Here is a 15,763-nt window from a genome sequence, read left to right as displayed (position 1 = left end):
TTTAGTTATTTATAACCCACAAACATTGTTCGCTTGCCTGCCTCCAGCCCTAATCCAAATCCATTTCACACTGTAGACAAGCCCCATGTTTGCCACTTGCTGGTCTGGATTTCATTATATCCAAGCCTGGATGAGTTGAACCTGGCCAAGGAAGTGTTTTGGTTTGGGAAATTAAGGTGTCCAAAGCTGTTGTCTCTGAAGCAAAGGAAGAAGCAGTTATTCTGGAATCTGACTTGATTGACTGAAGTGCTGTATTAATGGGCTAACAAAGTACAGTGATACCTCGGTTTAAGAACAGTCCGGTTTAAGAACGATTTGGTTTACAAACTCCGCAAAACCAGAAATAGGGTCTTGGTTTGAGAACTTTACCTCCGTCTAAGAACAGAATCTGAACCGTGGAAGGGCACCAGCGGCGGGAGGCCTCATTAGGGAAAGCGCTCCTCGGTTTAAGAATGGTTTTGGTTTAAGAACGGACTTCTGGAACGGATTAAGGTACCACTATACTCTAGAAACTTTCCTTAGTGTCAGACAAGAAGATACTTTTGCAATTAGCTGTAGTATAGACATGTTCCTCATAATTCTGTGTTATCCGGCAAAAAGAGGGTGAATCTGGCATGGGTTGTTTCCTGAGGAGATGGGACTATAGATGAGTAAAGAATGTGTAATATTATGTGTATGTGTATTTTTTTGTTTTTGTTTATGAGCTATTTGGGTTTTGTTTGTTTTGTTTAAACCATACTAGACATTCAAAAGAATTTGGGCTGCCGTGAAGGGATCCTGTGTAGCATGTCCCTTGACTGCATATGCTGTCGGTGTGGGTGCCTTTTGCAAAGTCCAAAGCCAAGGACATATTGTGGTAGCCATGAGTGATTATCATAAGAACTGACTTGCTGGATCAGACCAATATTTTTCTAGTCCTGCTGCTTCTGAATATGGAGGATCCATTTAACTAATGTGATTAATAGCTCTTGGTAGACCTATTTATCTAATCCTTAAAAAAATTAAGCTAACAGCCATCATCTTCTCATGTGGCAGTGATTTCCACAAGTTAATCACACATGGCATAGAGAAGCAACCCCTCTTGTCTATCTTGATTGAGCATTCTGTCAATCAGTTTTATTGAGTAGTTCTAGAAAGCTATCAAAATGAAAACAGAAAAAATAGTATGTCAGGGTCATAGCTAGCTCGATCCTTGTCACCATAGTTTTCTTTGTGGTGGCTTTTTTCTGGAGATGGGAATGTCTGGAGGAACATTAATTCATGCTGGCCCTGACCTGCAGTCTGAGGTGGTATACTCCACTCACATGTTTGCACATCAGTGAGAACGAGGCATGAGACTGTGTATGTATCTGACTTTCAAATAAGTTTTGCTTTCATCTGTTCCTAAAATAAATAATATGCTCTTGGAGCGTGGCATTTTCAAATTTTGAACATATTTGTACTGTGCTATTTATTTAGGTGTGCCAAAACTAACCTTGGCCTTTCTCTTGTGCAAATTAACATTGGTGATTAGTTTTTGTTAAAATTTTAATGTTTCCCCACAGGACTAATATTAGAGTAATTAAGTGGTAAGTGAAAGAAGGAAGCTCGAATGGCAAGGAATGCAAAACAATAAAGCTTATATTAGTTACATTTTTTAAATAATCATTAAGAAATGGAAAAAAAACTTAATTCTTAATTCCTTCTACCAAAGACTCATAACTGTATTATGAATACCTGAATTTTTATAATTGTATTTTAAATACCTGAATTTTAACAACTGAATTTATTCCCAATAGTTGTATAGGTTTAGTTGTCCATTTTAATCTATATTGGGCAGTTACTTTGCTTTTTGAGCTACTGATTACTACAGGCATAGGCAAACTTAGCCCTCCAGATGTTTTGGGACTACAACTCCCATCATCCCTAGCTAACAGGACCAGTGGTCAGGGATGATGGGAGTTGTAGTCCCAAAACATCTGGAGGGCCGAGTTTGCCTATGCCTGGATTACTATGATACTAACTTGTCATTCAGCTAGAAATTTGACTAAACTAGCCTATCATTTGCAGAAATTGTGTTACTGGATTGATTGGTCTTGTAATTATAACTTTATGTCATCAGCATATATAGCAAATTTAACATCTTCAATTACAGTTTGAATCCCTGTTGTAGGTGTTTTTTCTAACTGCCGTGCCCTAATGGCATGGTATCCAAATCATGAATAGTTTGACATGATATAAAAAATGAGCAATAGTTGAAATAAAGGATTCCTGTGTTGGTCTAAATCATTCTATATGGGGGAAATTAGTGGCTAGACTGGCTTTTGTGTTAGCAAAAATCAGTTTAGTCCAATTTTAAAAGCCCATTACTAAAGAACTGTTTATCATTTAAATAACTATAGCCATCCTACACAATCAAAGGCCTTAGCAATATTTAAAATGAACCAAAAGCAGAGTTGGATTTGAGTTTTCATGAGTGTACATGTTTGGCGCATAAAAGAGTTTTGAGGAGCCTGAAATATAATTATTGTTGCTGATGTTTTTATTTATTTATTTATTCATTCATTTTTCTTGATGAGACTCAAGGCAGCTTACAGATAAAAATAAGAATAATTAAGAACATAGAAAATAATAATTAAAAACAATTAAATATTGATAGCATTAAAGCTATATACATATCATATACATACCAATAATTACAATAAAAACAGCACAACACCAGCCCTTTCATTAAAAGTAGTTAGTGCCAAAAGCCTGTTGGAACAAGAAAGTCTTCACCTGCGAGCGAAAGGACAAGAAGGAAGGAGCCAGTCTAGCTTCTCTAGGAGGAAGTGCCAAAGTCTGGGAGCAGAAGAACTCCAAAAACAGAAAAAGCAGGAAGGCACCAATTGCAGGGAAAAGGAAGCTACTGAATGCACTAGAATTCAGTAGGGAAACTTCTAAGCACACAAAAGAAAACATTTTCTCTTCTGAGCATAGAAGTTTTATTCCAAAAGAGTTCCAATCAGACATTTTTGCAACACTTCATTCCATCTCCTGGTATCAGCTTTGGTGCCATTTATTTTAAAATCCTGACAGGAATCATATAGCTACCATTATATCATATCACCAAATAGAACCAAATAATTAATCGGATTTGGCTGTGTGATAATGTAACCAAATCAAATCGAAGACAATGCTTCCTGCCTATATTCTGCGTGGGTAAACATTGTCACTTCGTTTCACAAGGAGTCACAAATTAATTGCCAGAGTGAGGATAATTTTTTCAGGGGGCAATGCACTTTCACCTCAACCGTTCTATTTATCAGAGAGTCTTTATGAATTGGGTTTGGGAGATTTTTTCCTTCATTGCATATTGCCATTTTCTTGGCCTCTTCCCATGACTGAGGAAATACTTTTTGGCATAGATTCTGCTGAACTATCTTAGCTATCATGGAACTAAAATATAAACATTTATTATTAGTATTATTATACTTAACTATTATACTTAACTATCTTGGCAAAAATGTATGTGTTGGTTTGTGTTGAAGATTTGTGTTAGGTCCAGTGCTTTCTGAGCATTAATGAGCATGTGATGTAGCTTTATCCTGCTGAGCCACTCTTAAAGAAGAAGAAGAAAATATGACATTCAGATTCTTTGTCTGATACAATTCATAATATACTTCTAGAAGGCAACTTCTGTGGCTCCTGGTGTCTTGGCTACCCCTCCACACCTCAGCTGTTTATCTCTCTTATAACTCTTATCAATATAATCTTCTTTTGTCACTTAACTAGTTGTGCTCACATTTTTTGTTATGTTTTTTCACCTTCCTCAAAATATTTTTGTTTCAAAGTGGTCAGAGATTTTCCTGCTTATCGGAATCTTTCAGCTTCATTTTCTTTCTTGCTGTTAGTAATACCTACGGTATTTATTCTCATCTATCCTTTTTACGTCAGGCTTCTAAGTTTCACTTGTGGTTGCTTTTCTGTTAATCTAATAATTCTTTTGAAACCCAAATGGCTGCTTTTGGGCCTTCCATATTAAAATATAGCCTGTCATATTAAAACTAAATTACAAGTGTATAAATAAGAGTGAAATATTCCTGACATTAATGGCTTCCACCATAAATATGTTGCGAAGGAGTATATTATTCAATTCCCAATGCTTAGTTGTTCCACTGTTACCTCTTCTAAACCACTCCATATTAATTAGTGATAAGTACTTTTTCTTTGTCTAATTCTGGATTATTGAACAAATGCCCAAACTCATGGGAAGGTAACGAGTAGTTTTTTTTTTACAAGATTAAAAATTGTGGCATTTGGAATAAAATATAAGACTATTGTCACCAAGTTCTAAGTTGCAGTGGCACTTAATACCTACATAATCCCATAGTTTGTAAACCTATCTGCAAGATTCGTGCTTTCCATTTTTAGGTGTACACTTTCATATTGTGCATTTAATAATATAATATTTGAAACTGGAGCACAAGGGTAAGGGGTGGAAGCCCCATTGTGCCAGCAGGAGTTGTTGTGCTGGTTTCTTTTAGTGCTCTGGGTTGGTTGAATGCAGCCCTCTGTTTGGATGTAACAGTAAACCAGTTTAGTGCTAGGAGTGTGAGACTGGGAAATCCTCAGGCATGCCCACACACTCCTCCTATGGAACAGCTACAAGAGAGGGGTTTAAAGCTTTCCCTTATGTTTTCAACTAACCATAGTTAGTTGTTTTATCCAAACCAAGAACTGTGGCTAATGTTAACATTCAGTTATGGTGTAGGGATACGAGCCAATATTGTAAATCACAGGTTGAAGTTGTTTCCCTCGTCGTAGTTAACACTAACCACAGTTTGTCTGAATTTAGATATAACAACTTCAGTTAACTGAAAATTGAAGCAAAAACTCTCTCTGTGTGTGTGTGTCCGTGTACATGCTAGAAGAAGAAAGCGAAGGGGGAATGCACATGCCACAAGGCTTGTGCACATAATGTTAGCCATAGTTTAGCATTACAGTGGTACTTCAGGTTACATACGCTTCAGGTTACAGACCCAGAAATAGTACCTCGGGTTAAGAACTTTGCTTCAGGATGAGAACAGAAATCACGCGGCGGCAGCAGCAAGAGGCCCCATTAGCTAAAGTGGTGCTTCAGGTTAATAATAATAATAATAATAATAATAATAATAAATTTTATTTATATCCCGCCCTCCCCAGCCGAAGCCGGGCTCAGGGCGGCTAACAACAATAAAACAGTACAAAAGTACAGCATAAACAACATTCTAAAATCATTCATTATAAAATTAATTAATTCAAGCCACTGGCAATAATAATAAATTTTATTTAAGAACAGTTTCAGGTTAAGAACGGACCTCCGGAACAAATTATGTACGTAACCAGAGGTACCACTGTACATTCATCAGGCCACTTTGTAGACAAGCTTTACGTTTAAAAACAAATTCCAGTTTTCAAGTCAGAGTTGTACTAGGGCCTATCCGGTTGAATATCAGGTCCATAATCTTGTGGAATGACAGACCCGCCCCCCCCCCCCAAACAATCCTCTCTCTCTTTATTGTCTTGTTTGTTTGAAGTGACGGTATCTTTGTTTTGTGCCTACTAAACTGGCTGTTGAAGAAACAAAATTGCATAGTTTTATTGTGGGCAGTTGTATTGGGAGGAAAATTCCCCCCTCCCCATAAACTTTCTCCAATCTTCAACAGCTCTTTTTGTCAGTAACTCCAGCAGGATGGCGGGATGATTATGTTGCAGTTTCTAAGAAGAGGTGTTAAGGGTTTATTTAGTGCCTGCAGATTGATGGCTAATGGACTCCATTGGGCTGTTTAAATGAAAGTTTCCCACAATCTGATACTAAAGTGGAGTCCTTGAGTGAAGCTTTTATCGCTCTTTCAACAGTCTCATCAAGGAGTTCCTTTTTTCCACTCTGGGAACTTTATTTCATGTTGTGTATTTCTAATCCAAGGGTTACATCAATCAGCAATCCTGTAGAAATTTGTGGGTTGTAACAAAAAAGGAGAATTTTTGCATGCTGTGATGGGGTTTCCTGGTCTGGCAAACGCATCTATCATAGGTTTCTATGGAAAATACTTGAGCTGGGACTTAAACTGCAATTTGTTATGCTTAACATTCCCATTTGATTTCTATGACTGGGTTTCAGTTGCTTTATTTTTACTAACAGGGTTCCACTGGGGGAGATGCTTTGCCCTATGGGCGAAGCCAAAAGACTGCTTCTTTTATGCTGTCTTGGGAGATGAAAGAAAATTCATCCCTAACAGAGAACATCTGCATGTGTTTTTTTTTTAAAGGGAGAAATTATTAAACCAATATTGACAATTCTGGTTTGTTTTGTTGCTTCTTACAATGTCGAGGGAGAGACCTACGCTATGGAAAGTGGCGTAGGGTTTACCATCACTTCCGACTGGATGGAAACACATATTTTAAAGCTGGAATCACAGGGGCATTATGGCCTGGGGCCTGTGCACACATTTTCTACGTCCCACCGTTGTTGGTCAAATGCATTTTGCAGAGTTTTGAAGCGTTAAAAAACAGAAGCTAGGAATAGGCAGTAGAGTATAAAGTACCAGCAATCTCTGCGTAGTTTCTAGCCAAGCTTTGCAGATGCTATCCTATGTACTCCATTGTGACCAGAAACAGAGTGGCCCACTCATTCTATTTTGCACTTCAGCACCCTTACTACAGAGGGCAATAGGGTCATATTACAGCCCCCAGCTCAGCAGAGGCCAAGTGACTGAACAACTGGCCATTAATTTCCCATCTGGTTATGTAAAGCTGCTGGCTCTGTCCAGGATCCTCAGCCTTTCTTCCTGACTCACTCCATGTTGCCAGTCCCCAAACCCACCTACTTGTACTTATATAGCCCTACAATAGTAGTTATACCTCGAGTTGAAGTAGCTTCAGGTTAAGCATTTTCGGGTTGCGCTCCGTGGCGACCAAGAAGTAATGGAGCGTGTTACTTCCGGGTTTCACCGCTCACGCATGCGCAGACGCTCAAAATGACATCATGCGCATGCGCGGAAGCAGCAAAACACGACCCGCAGCCGCGCAGTCGGGTGTTACGTTCTACTCAGGATGCGAACGGGGCTCTGGAACGGATCCCGTTTGCATCCAGAGGTACCACTGTAAAACTGTAGTAGTAAAGACAATAGTAATAACATCACTAATAATCTGTGAGTCGTAAGTCACAAAATCTCATATTTAGAAGAGTTCAAAAGGACTTTTTGACTTGCATTGTTTATTCATGTATTTCAGGTTTTAAAAACTGGTTTCCTTTAACGATGTCAGCCAGATAGGCCAAACCACTCAGAATAGGGCAGATGGTACTTTGAACACTTCTGCTAACAGGACTTCAGTGCTGTCTGTCTTTGACTTCCCGCTCCCGCCCTTCTAAAGTGTTATCTATTCTTTCTCATTTTTGAGGCAGCCATGACAGCTCTGTCATTTCACTAATGCCTCAAAATTTTTCTTTCTGTTGTCAGTCAGCACACATCAGTCACAGAACTCCGATGGTTGTGATTGATGGCAAAAAAAGAGAAATAGGAAAAGGGTGCTGAACGTTGTGTCTAAAATAATAATTTTCTATTTTTACTATTACGTGCAAACTTTTGTTGGAAAATGGCTTGGGTTGCATCTCAGACATGTTATGTGCAGAACTATATTGATTAAAGAAAAACAGTGCTACAGATAAGAGGCCTCTTATGTGCTTATTGACATGCGACATTTGAAAAACATGGCACAATCCCATTACAGAAGCACTTTTAAGACCCATTGAGTGGGGAAATTTTTAAGCATACACCTGTTGGCTATAACACAGATGATGGCAGCAGACTAATGCTTGCCACTGAGTGTGAATTCAACAAGGAGCTATAGACGATTCTGTCTCTCTGAGTAGATCTCAAAGAGCTTTTTGCATTATATAGTTATATGCACACTTAAAAATGGGAGCTCTTAGGCTCCCATTGAAATAATTGATAACTATCAAGACTTACCTTTGACTGAATCATGTTCTGCCATACTTGTATATGTAGGTTTCAGTGAATCAGAATTCAGAGATTATAATTTGCTACTAAGGAAGTCAAAATGTTTTATGGGTTATAGACATCCTACCTCTTCCTTTGCATCTGGGTGATAACCTCACTCCCTCTCCTCCAGTAGATTTTAAGTAACAGAGGGAGATGAAAGATAATTTTAACGGAGAAATTTGAGTCAAAGTTTTCTTGAAGCAAGTTTTTTTAATATTCTTTTAAATAACTACCTGTCTGTTGTTGTTGTTGTTAGTTGTTTAGTCGTGTCCGACTCTTTGTGACCCCATGGACCAGAGCACGCCAGGCACTCCTGTCTTTCACTGCCTTACAGATATCTAAACTGAGCAAGTGGAGCTGGCAACAAAACGTTGTAAAGTACTATTCAGGTTTCCAAACCCCCCATTTCACTTCCACTATGATCTGCTCCAACAACATTCAGCATTCTGTACACATTAAGCACGAAACTATAATAAATACTTATATCTGGCTTCCAGAAATTTCCATATTGGCAACAATAGCCATGTGTAACCAAAAAAACCAAACCAAACCCACCCAGTTTTTGCCCAAGCCTGGCTCTCCTCTTATGTGGCCACTGGTTTTCCCTTTATCCAGCTCTGGAGACTAGGTGGATGTGGCTGGCACCCACCATTTTTATTTCTTCACAGTATCTCAGGTCTTTAATGTATTGTACCTCAAGAACAACGTTATGTTGCAGCTTCACAGGCTTCATGAGGGAATTAAAATGCCAGGTGTCACACACCGTATTTGCCGATTATATCAGCTTTTTTCTAACTGCAGCACCTACTTGCTGCTTTCACTATAACAGCCCTCTCTGTCCTTGCCACTACCACAGTAAGAGGGCCCATCAACCTAGGGTAGGGTGACCCACCTGAGTGGAGAACTGAAGGCCTGCCAAACTTGGTGGTGGCCCTGAAGCCAGCCATGTTTCGCTGCCTTAAATCTGGTTACAAACCCAGATGTAAATGTGAAGCCATGGTTTAGTTTGCTGAGATAAACCCTGGCCTCAAAAGTTGTGTTTAAGCTGCACCACCTTGTCACATAGCAAGAAGAGAGATTGGAGAGGCATATGAAATACGGTTTGGTAACCTTGGGTTTGTTCATGACACTGAGCATAGTTAATGAAAATTATGCTATACAATTACCTAGGTTCACATCCTAGTTTATAGCCAATCCTGAATCATGCTTTAAGGTATAACATTTAACCATGGTTAAAAAAAAAAAAAGATCACAGATAAGCATTAAGTCTGCCCAGGGCTACATAAGAATTATTCTAACATATCTTACTTTACACACACACACACACACACACACACACACGTATGTTAAATTTAGTTCAAGTATATATTCTGTAATAATATGCAATTGCAGGAACAATTCCTTTCAATGAAACTAGTTTAATAATAAATTCAATACTGTAGCAGTCTGGCTGCAGGATTTTTTTTCTAGTGGTGGGGAGAAAAGAGAATCATGGGAAATATTTTGTTCTCCCTGGGAGCCAAGGCAATGTATTTACTTCAGGTTTTATTAAATGAGTTATAAATTTTCCCAGCAATTTACTCATAGCTCAAGAGGTTTAATTTGCATGTGTTGCCTTTTACAATATGCTTTTGGTAATGTTGCAGATGCTTCTTCCTTAGCTTCAGTAAACAACAGGCAGTTGGCCAGGTTTTGACTGAACATTTGCCAACTCATGGAAAATTAGTTAACTCTTTGGTGCCCAGAGTTTGACACTTTACTTGCATCATCCAAAATAATAGGAAGAATGAACAGGAAACATGAGGCCCAAAAGAGCACAATAGAAAAACTTTTCTGATGAAAACTCTTCCAGAATTTTGTTGACACCACTTCATTTTATATTTAATTGAAACCAAACATTAAAATATAATGGTCCATCTATGCAGCTTGTTATTCCTTGCAAGCACAGGATTTGGTACTGGGAATAGCATTATAGTTACAAAATACGTAGGAAATGTCTGGTGGAATCACAGAAGCCATGGTCAAGAGCAACTGAATAAAATTTCCTGTGGACAGGGGCGGGATGGCTCTTTGCTCTTCCCCCAGAATAGCAGTTGCGTGCCCAGATGCCGTGAGACCACTGCCCTGTAGGGCACCGCCGTCCAAAAGACCACTCATAACAACATTATATGGTTTGAATTAGGCCACAGCATTATTGACTACAGATGTAAGGCGCTTGGCATAGGCATTGGGTCAACCAATATCAACCAACCCATTTGCTGGATGATCAATCAAGGGGTTGAACCAGTGTCAAGGACCAGTATGACATACATCAAATAGAAGCCACCTCTTGAGGAGTGCGGAGGAGCACTATGGCTCTAGCTCCACATGCACGTCCAGACAGAAACACCTCTTCCTGGATCCCTTTAACAGGATATACCATTCCCTGGAGCAGGCAGAGGCTTACAACCTCCGCTCTGAACATGACTAGGTTTTACCCAATGCCTTCTTCAACAAAGTTGTGACAATTGCTACGAGGTAGGTGAAATCCCCCAGGTCTGTCTATAGACCTGCCAGGAAACTTCCTCCCTGGCACCAAATACGGCAACTGACTTTGTCCATAGCAAGGTCAGATCCAACCTACCTACTGAAGTGGGTGATAAAAAACCAGCAATAGGGTGGGGTGGGGGGTGGGAAATCCAAAATAGATCTGTGGTTCCCTGTCCAGAGGACACCCACTTTTATCCCTGGGGAGCAGACCTGAATGAAGTTCTCCTGGGGACCCTGTCAGGTTCGTCCCCCCAGAGTAAGACCTACCTTTGGTCAATCTGCCAGGCAGGGTCATTCTGAATCTTTCCAGCTGGAGGGAAAGGTGTGTTACGGGAAGACCCAGCCCAGGGACTGCTTTGGTGGCGGGCCAGCCCTGTTCCACAATGCCGCACTATTGTGTGTGTAGGTGGAAGAAGCAGAGTATATTATCATGCAAAAGGAGTAAGCTATATGCAAAATTGCTTAATATTCATGAATCATACAAATCACAGAACTCAACTGCTATGGCACAGAGTATACATAGGCTTAATAGTGGATATTTATTTATTTGACATTTTTAGCCTGCTTTCACCTGATGATTTTTGTGAGAAGGATTATTTTGTATTAAATTAAGAACTGAACAAAAACGTACCATTTGGGATTAGCTTTCACGTAGGTAAAACCACCTCCAACTGATACTGTTCTCTTACACAACATTGCTATTTGCTGATTTTTTAATTTCTTAACTGTACACATTCATATCCCACCCTTCTTCAAAGGAGAGTTGGTTTCAAGCTGGCTAGTTTCAAAGAAACCATAGTGGTCAATAGCCACAGTTTGTTGGCATCATAGGATAGGGGAGTTGGAATTAAGTTCAAGACTTGCCTAGTCTTAATCATGACATATTAAATATTTCTTTACAAGGCTTTTAAAAATCGACATACTAAAACTATGGTTTAGATTGATGTCAAAACGCAGTGAGAAAGCACAAAATTATTAGTAGTAAAAAGCTTTAATTAAAAACTAAACACTGCTGCTAAAAACGAAGCTCAGGTTTGAGTTTGCCCCACACATCAGAAGACATCATCGTTGAAACAAGTGGACTTGTGTGCCTGAGTGTGACAAGAGCAGGCAGAAAGGATGGGTATGAGCCTGCCAAAGTGTGTACTTGTGTGTTTAGTCTGGCCTATTAACCAGTTTAAACTAGGCAGCATGCCCACAAAGCAAGGAGTGTTACTTGTTCCTGCCTCGTTCAATACATTATCCAGTCCTAGGCATGCACCTCCCCTTCTGCAGTGTGCGGTTGTGTTTTCCTTTTGTATTTGGTTACTGCTTCCCCTAATGTTTTAAAATGTGCACTAGCCCAGCACTGAAATTAAATAAAATGAAGATGGTAGGCCAGCCAGTGATTTTTCATAACCAGTCTTGCTCTCAGTTTCCGTCTGTTCATTTCATCATACTGTCACTTCCACAAGGCCCTACATTTGTGAGAATGCTCTGTGTTGCATACCTTGAAGGTCTAAGTAAGAAATATAGGAGGCTGTGTGTAAGGGAAACGTTTCAGCATAATTTTTAATTTTTTTGCCCAGGCAGAAATTGATGTGCTACTCCAAAAGTGTTAGCTCACCCTTCCATTTGAGAGGTTTGCCTTATATGTGGAGGAAGGACGTGGATGTGCATAGGGGGGAGATGAGGAGCTCTGACTAACTAGAGTAGGTACTATTTTATCCCTTTGTGGTGCTTACTGTTTATCCTAATTCAATGATAATTTGCTATAGATGAATTGCTAATGTGTGTACACTGTTGGCCACAGGCTGCCACTTGGCATTCATCCCACCCAGAAGGCCAGCTAGCGATCGAATTGTGAAGACATGCAGCAGTGCCCACTGTCAAAGTAGGTCTCCTTAGGGGAACAGCTGTTGCATTTTTATGGTGAGCATTGCTTGTTACAGAGAGGTAGATTTGGCACAAATCTTGTACGTGTCCCAGGGACCTAAATGACAAGGGTGCTGCTTACATGAACCTTCAGCCTAATGCTGGTAGGATTTTGTAGACAAACAGTAAATTGCTAAGCTATAGGAATGTACAGTCTGCCATGGTTTATTTTAAGATTCCCCCCTTCCCCAATACTACACAAGCAGCCAACAGACTGCCCCTTCTCTGAACTTTTTTGTAACTGAATGAGAACAGGAGAAAGGGAAGGGGAAATGAGAATTGAAAGAGTGAGGCAGGCAGGACAGGAAGGAAGAGGAGAAGGGGAAATAACAGAGAAAGAAGGAAGGTAGAGACAAGAAAAGTTGAGGAAAAGATATAGAGGGAACAAGAAAAAATCAAGGTGCCTTGAAGTGAGTGAAGTAAGAAGATGCAGCTGGTCCTCAAATAATTTGGGGAACATATTCTCTCCCTTCCCTATAGTTGGGTACTATAGTGACTCCCTCCTTCCCAAAAAGCTTAATTGAGGGACTATGCTCCCATTCCCGGCCAAAACACTGGTGACTAGGTTATCATAAAAACCCAGGAAGAGCCTGCTGGATCAGGCCGATGAATCCTGGGATCTGTCATTTGTTAAAAGTGTTGAGAATGGTTTGGAAATTCCCTATTCCCCTCACAGCTACAATTCCCAGAGTTCCCTGGGAGAATAGATTGATTGTTGAAACCATTCTATTGTAGCATTCTAGTGTGACATTCCTCATTTAGCCTATAAGAAAAGCAACAACAACAACACATGAATAGAGACTAATGCCACAAATTTACTCTCTGTCCCATCCTGTCTCCCCTTCTTCATGTTTTTGAAGGATAAGCTCCTCCCCTCTCCTGCATTTTTGACCCTACAGGGCAAGAAGGCAGTAGCTCGGACCTTCACTGGCATATACCGTCTAAATATGAAGGTAGTATATAGCCATCGACTAGTCAGTGGGGTAGTCAGGCTTCCATGTCCCCATAGGTCCTACTCACAGGTGAACAGTCACATAGACTCAAACATAGACAACTATACTAGGAAAGCACAGCTATCTAGAAGCCAAGCAAAAAAGAACAATCCAGAGCACTCACCTTGTGATACTAAACCATACCAGACAAGTTACAGAGCGGAACATTAACTGTTCCATTACTGGTCCTGAAATGACACGAAGGCATTAGTAGGCTTTTCCTCCATAAGTTTGTCTAATCCGTTTTTAGAGTCATCTAAGCTAGTGGCCTTCACCACATCTTGTGCTGTACAAACAAGCGTTTCCCCAAAATGTTCTGCTTCTTTCTCCTCCCACAGATACCAAGGAAGAAAACAGAGAACTCTTTCTTGGCAACTGAGTCCTTTGGTTCTAAATATTAAGCTTTCACTATAATTAAGAATGCAAAATGGAAACGTTTTGTTTTGAAATGTTTGGGGAAACTGCTATTTATGAAGTGATTTGCAGATTACCAGTACGTTCAGTCTAGAGGCAAAATGAACAATCCCAAGAGCTTAAAAGACATAACAGTATATTTAGTTTACAACAAAACCCAAACACACCTGCTTATGTATGAGGTTGGAGTTTCAGACAAGTGTTGAGCTGACAACTCGTTTTTGACATAGCTGCATGGAAAAAGTTGCAGGGAATTGAGATGCATTTTTGAGATGAACCATTTTGGAAAGTTTAGTGCCTCTGACTTAATGAGGCATGGACTGGGGAGGGGGTGTGATGTGAGGAGAGCCCCAGGGGCCAGACAGGAGAGACCTGGAGGGCTGTATATGACCTCTGGATCTGAGGTTCCCCACCATTGGTATAGACTCTTGGGCATCCTTGGTTAGTAGATGCAGAATTCAGAATTCTGAGTGACACAAATTCCATTCAGCTGTTACCTAACAAAGGAGCTGCAGGACTGCACCTTTAGCCTTACCTCCTTGCTAAACACTCACCCTACAGCCCTTTTGTACTCACATTGCAAGCAAACAGCTACAGTGCCACTCAGTGTCCACACGTTAACAACAGTGAAATTGAAACATGGAATGTAATATAGAGCATCCTCTTGGGTAGGCAGTCTTGTTCCATTTCTAAAGGCAAGCTTCTAGCAATATTTGGTGCAAAAGAGTTAGAGCACAGGCAAATGGTCATGCTAGGTTTTGACAGTGTAAGCTCAATCACTGGGTTAGAGAAATAGTGAGAAGAAGATGCTATCAAGATGATAAGCACATGGGTCTCTCTGACTTGGAGGAATGGGCAGAATAGGATGACCCTGCTGTTAGACCACGTACTGCTATTTGTCACTGCCCTGACTGACAGGCTTCTGCAAAAGAGAACATAGAAAGGCCATTTGTGTCTTGGAGTGTTGTTTATTTTCTAAGTTATTTTGGGACTGTGTGCAGTCTAGTCTCAGAGCCTTCTCTAGGAATGGAATATGCATAACATCAGCTCAGGTGTAATATCTGCCCCTGTGACTAGCAATGTCCAGGGGTCATGAATGATGGGCATTCTGACCTTGCATGTTGAACAGAGCAGTATCATTAACCTACTGCACTTCCTAGCTACAGAAAAAAACACACTGCAAGGATCCTGTCTTGAAAATAGCCATCCTACTCAGGATTAACCAGGCAGATTAACCAGTTCCCCTTCCACCTCTGTAAAGGTCATTATTGTCCTCATTTTATAGAGAGGAAACTGAACCTGAGTGTTGGCTTCTTGGGTAATATCATTCCAGGTGTCCCATTCACTTCAGATCCAGGGTACTGCTAGTGGACCTGATGATGCCACATGGTTAATGGTTTTTGGAAGACTCAGCCTGGAGCAAATAAGCGTCTTCTCTCAGTTTACAGTGAGAATTGCTATGGCTCTCTCAGCAGCTGGGACAATATGAGTCCCTACCACTGAGCCACAAAGGCATCCTTGGACTTCTGGTTAACAACAGCAGGTGAAGAAGAAAAGTTGTAACTGCATAGACACCAAATGTTCAAACAATTTAAGATTCAGGGTATATTTTTAATGCAGGAGATAAATGAAGATATAATTTAGCTGGCTATCCTGATGGGTCAAAATGCCAGAACTCACCTTTCTCTGCATTTAAGTATTACAGAGTAATAAGAATTGTAAATTTGGAACTCTGGCTAGAGAAGACATTTCAACTGTAATATAGCGTCAGGTTGATAATTCCTACTAGAGTAACTTTTAAAAGGACAAAAAAGTTCTGTGAAATTGTATACAATTTTTAATGTATTTGGAAAATTTGAGCAGCAAGGCATCATTAAAAGTGATAAATGGGGAAAAGAATAAGCAAATGGT

At 40.1% G+C, this 15,763-nt stretch overlaps 1 protein-coding gene and 1 long non-coding RNA gene across 2 annotated transcripts in view; one reads left to right on the top strand and one right to left on the bottom strand.

Annotated features, from left to right (window-relative positions):
- The window catches only part of LOC308478264, a 26,255-nt gene extending 11,976 nt beyond the window's left edge, over positions 1–14,279 (bottom strand). The window contains exons 1-3 of the long non-coding RNA XR_013986996.1: positions 14,020–14,279; positions 13,563–13,626; positions 10,800–10,923 (exon numbers count right to left, since the gene is read on the bottom strand). This is a non-coding gene — a long non-coding RNA (uncharacterized lncRNA). The remainder of the gene's footprint in view (positions 1–10,799; positions 10,924–13,562; positions 13,627–14,019) is intronic.
- Positions 1–15,763, top strand: part of LRMDA (leucine rich melanocyte differentiation associated) — a 755,532-nt gene that overhangs the window by 355,233 nt on the left and 384,536 nt on the right.

The sequence above is a fragment of the Podarcis pityusensis genome (assembly GCF_964106645.2).
Source record: "Podarcis pityusensis genome assembly, chromosome: 5".
Lineage (NCBI taxonomy): Eukaryota > Metazoa > Chordata > Lepidosauria > Squamata > Lacertidae > Podarcis > Podarcis pityusensis.
This window is presented reverse-complemented; position numbering and strand designations above follow the sequence as displayed.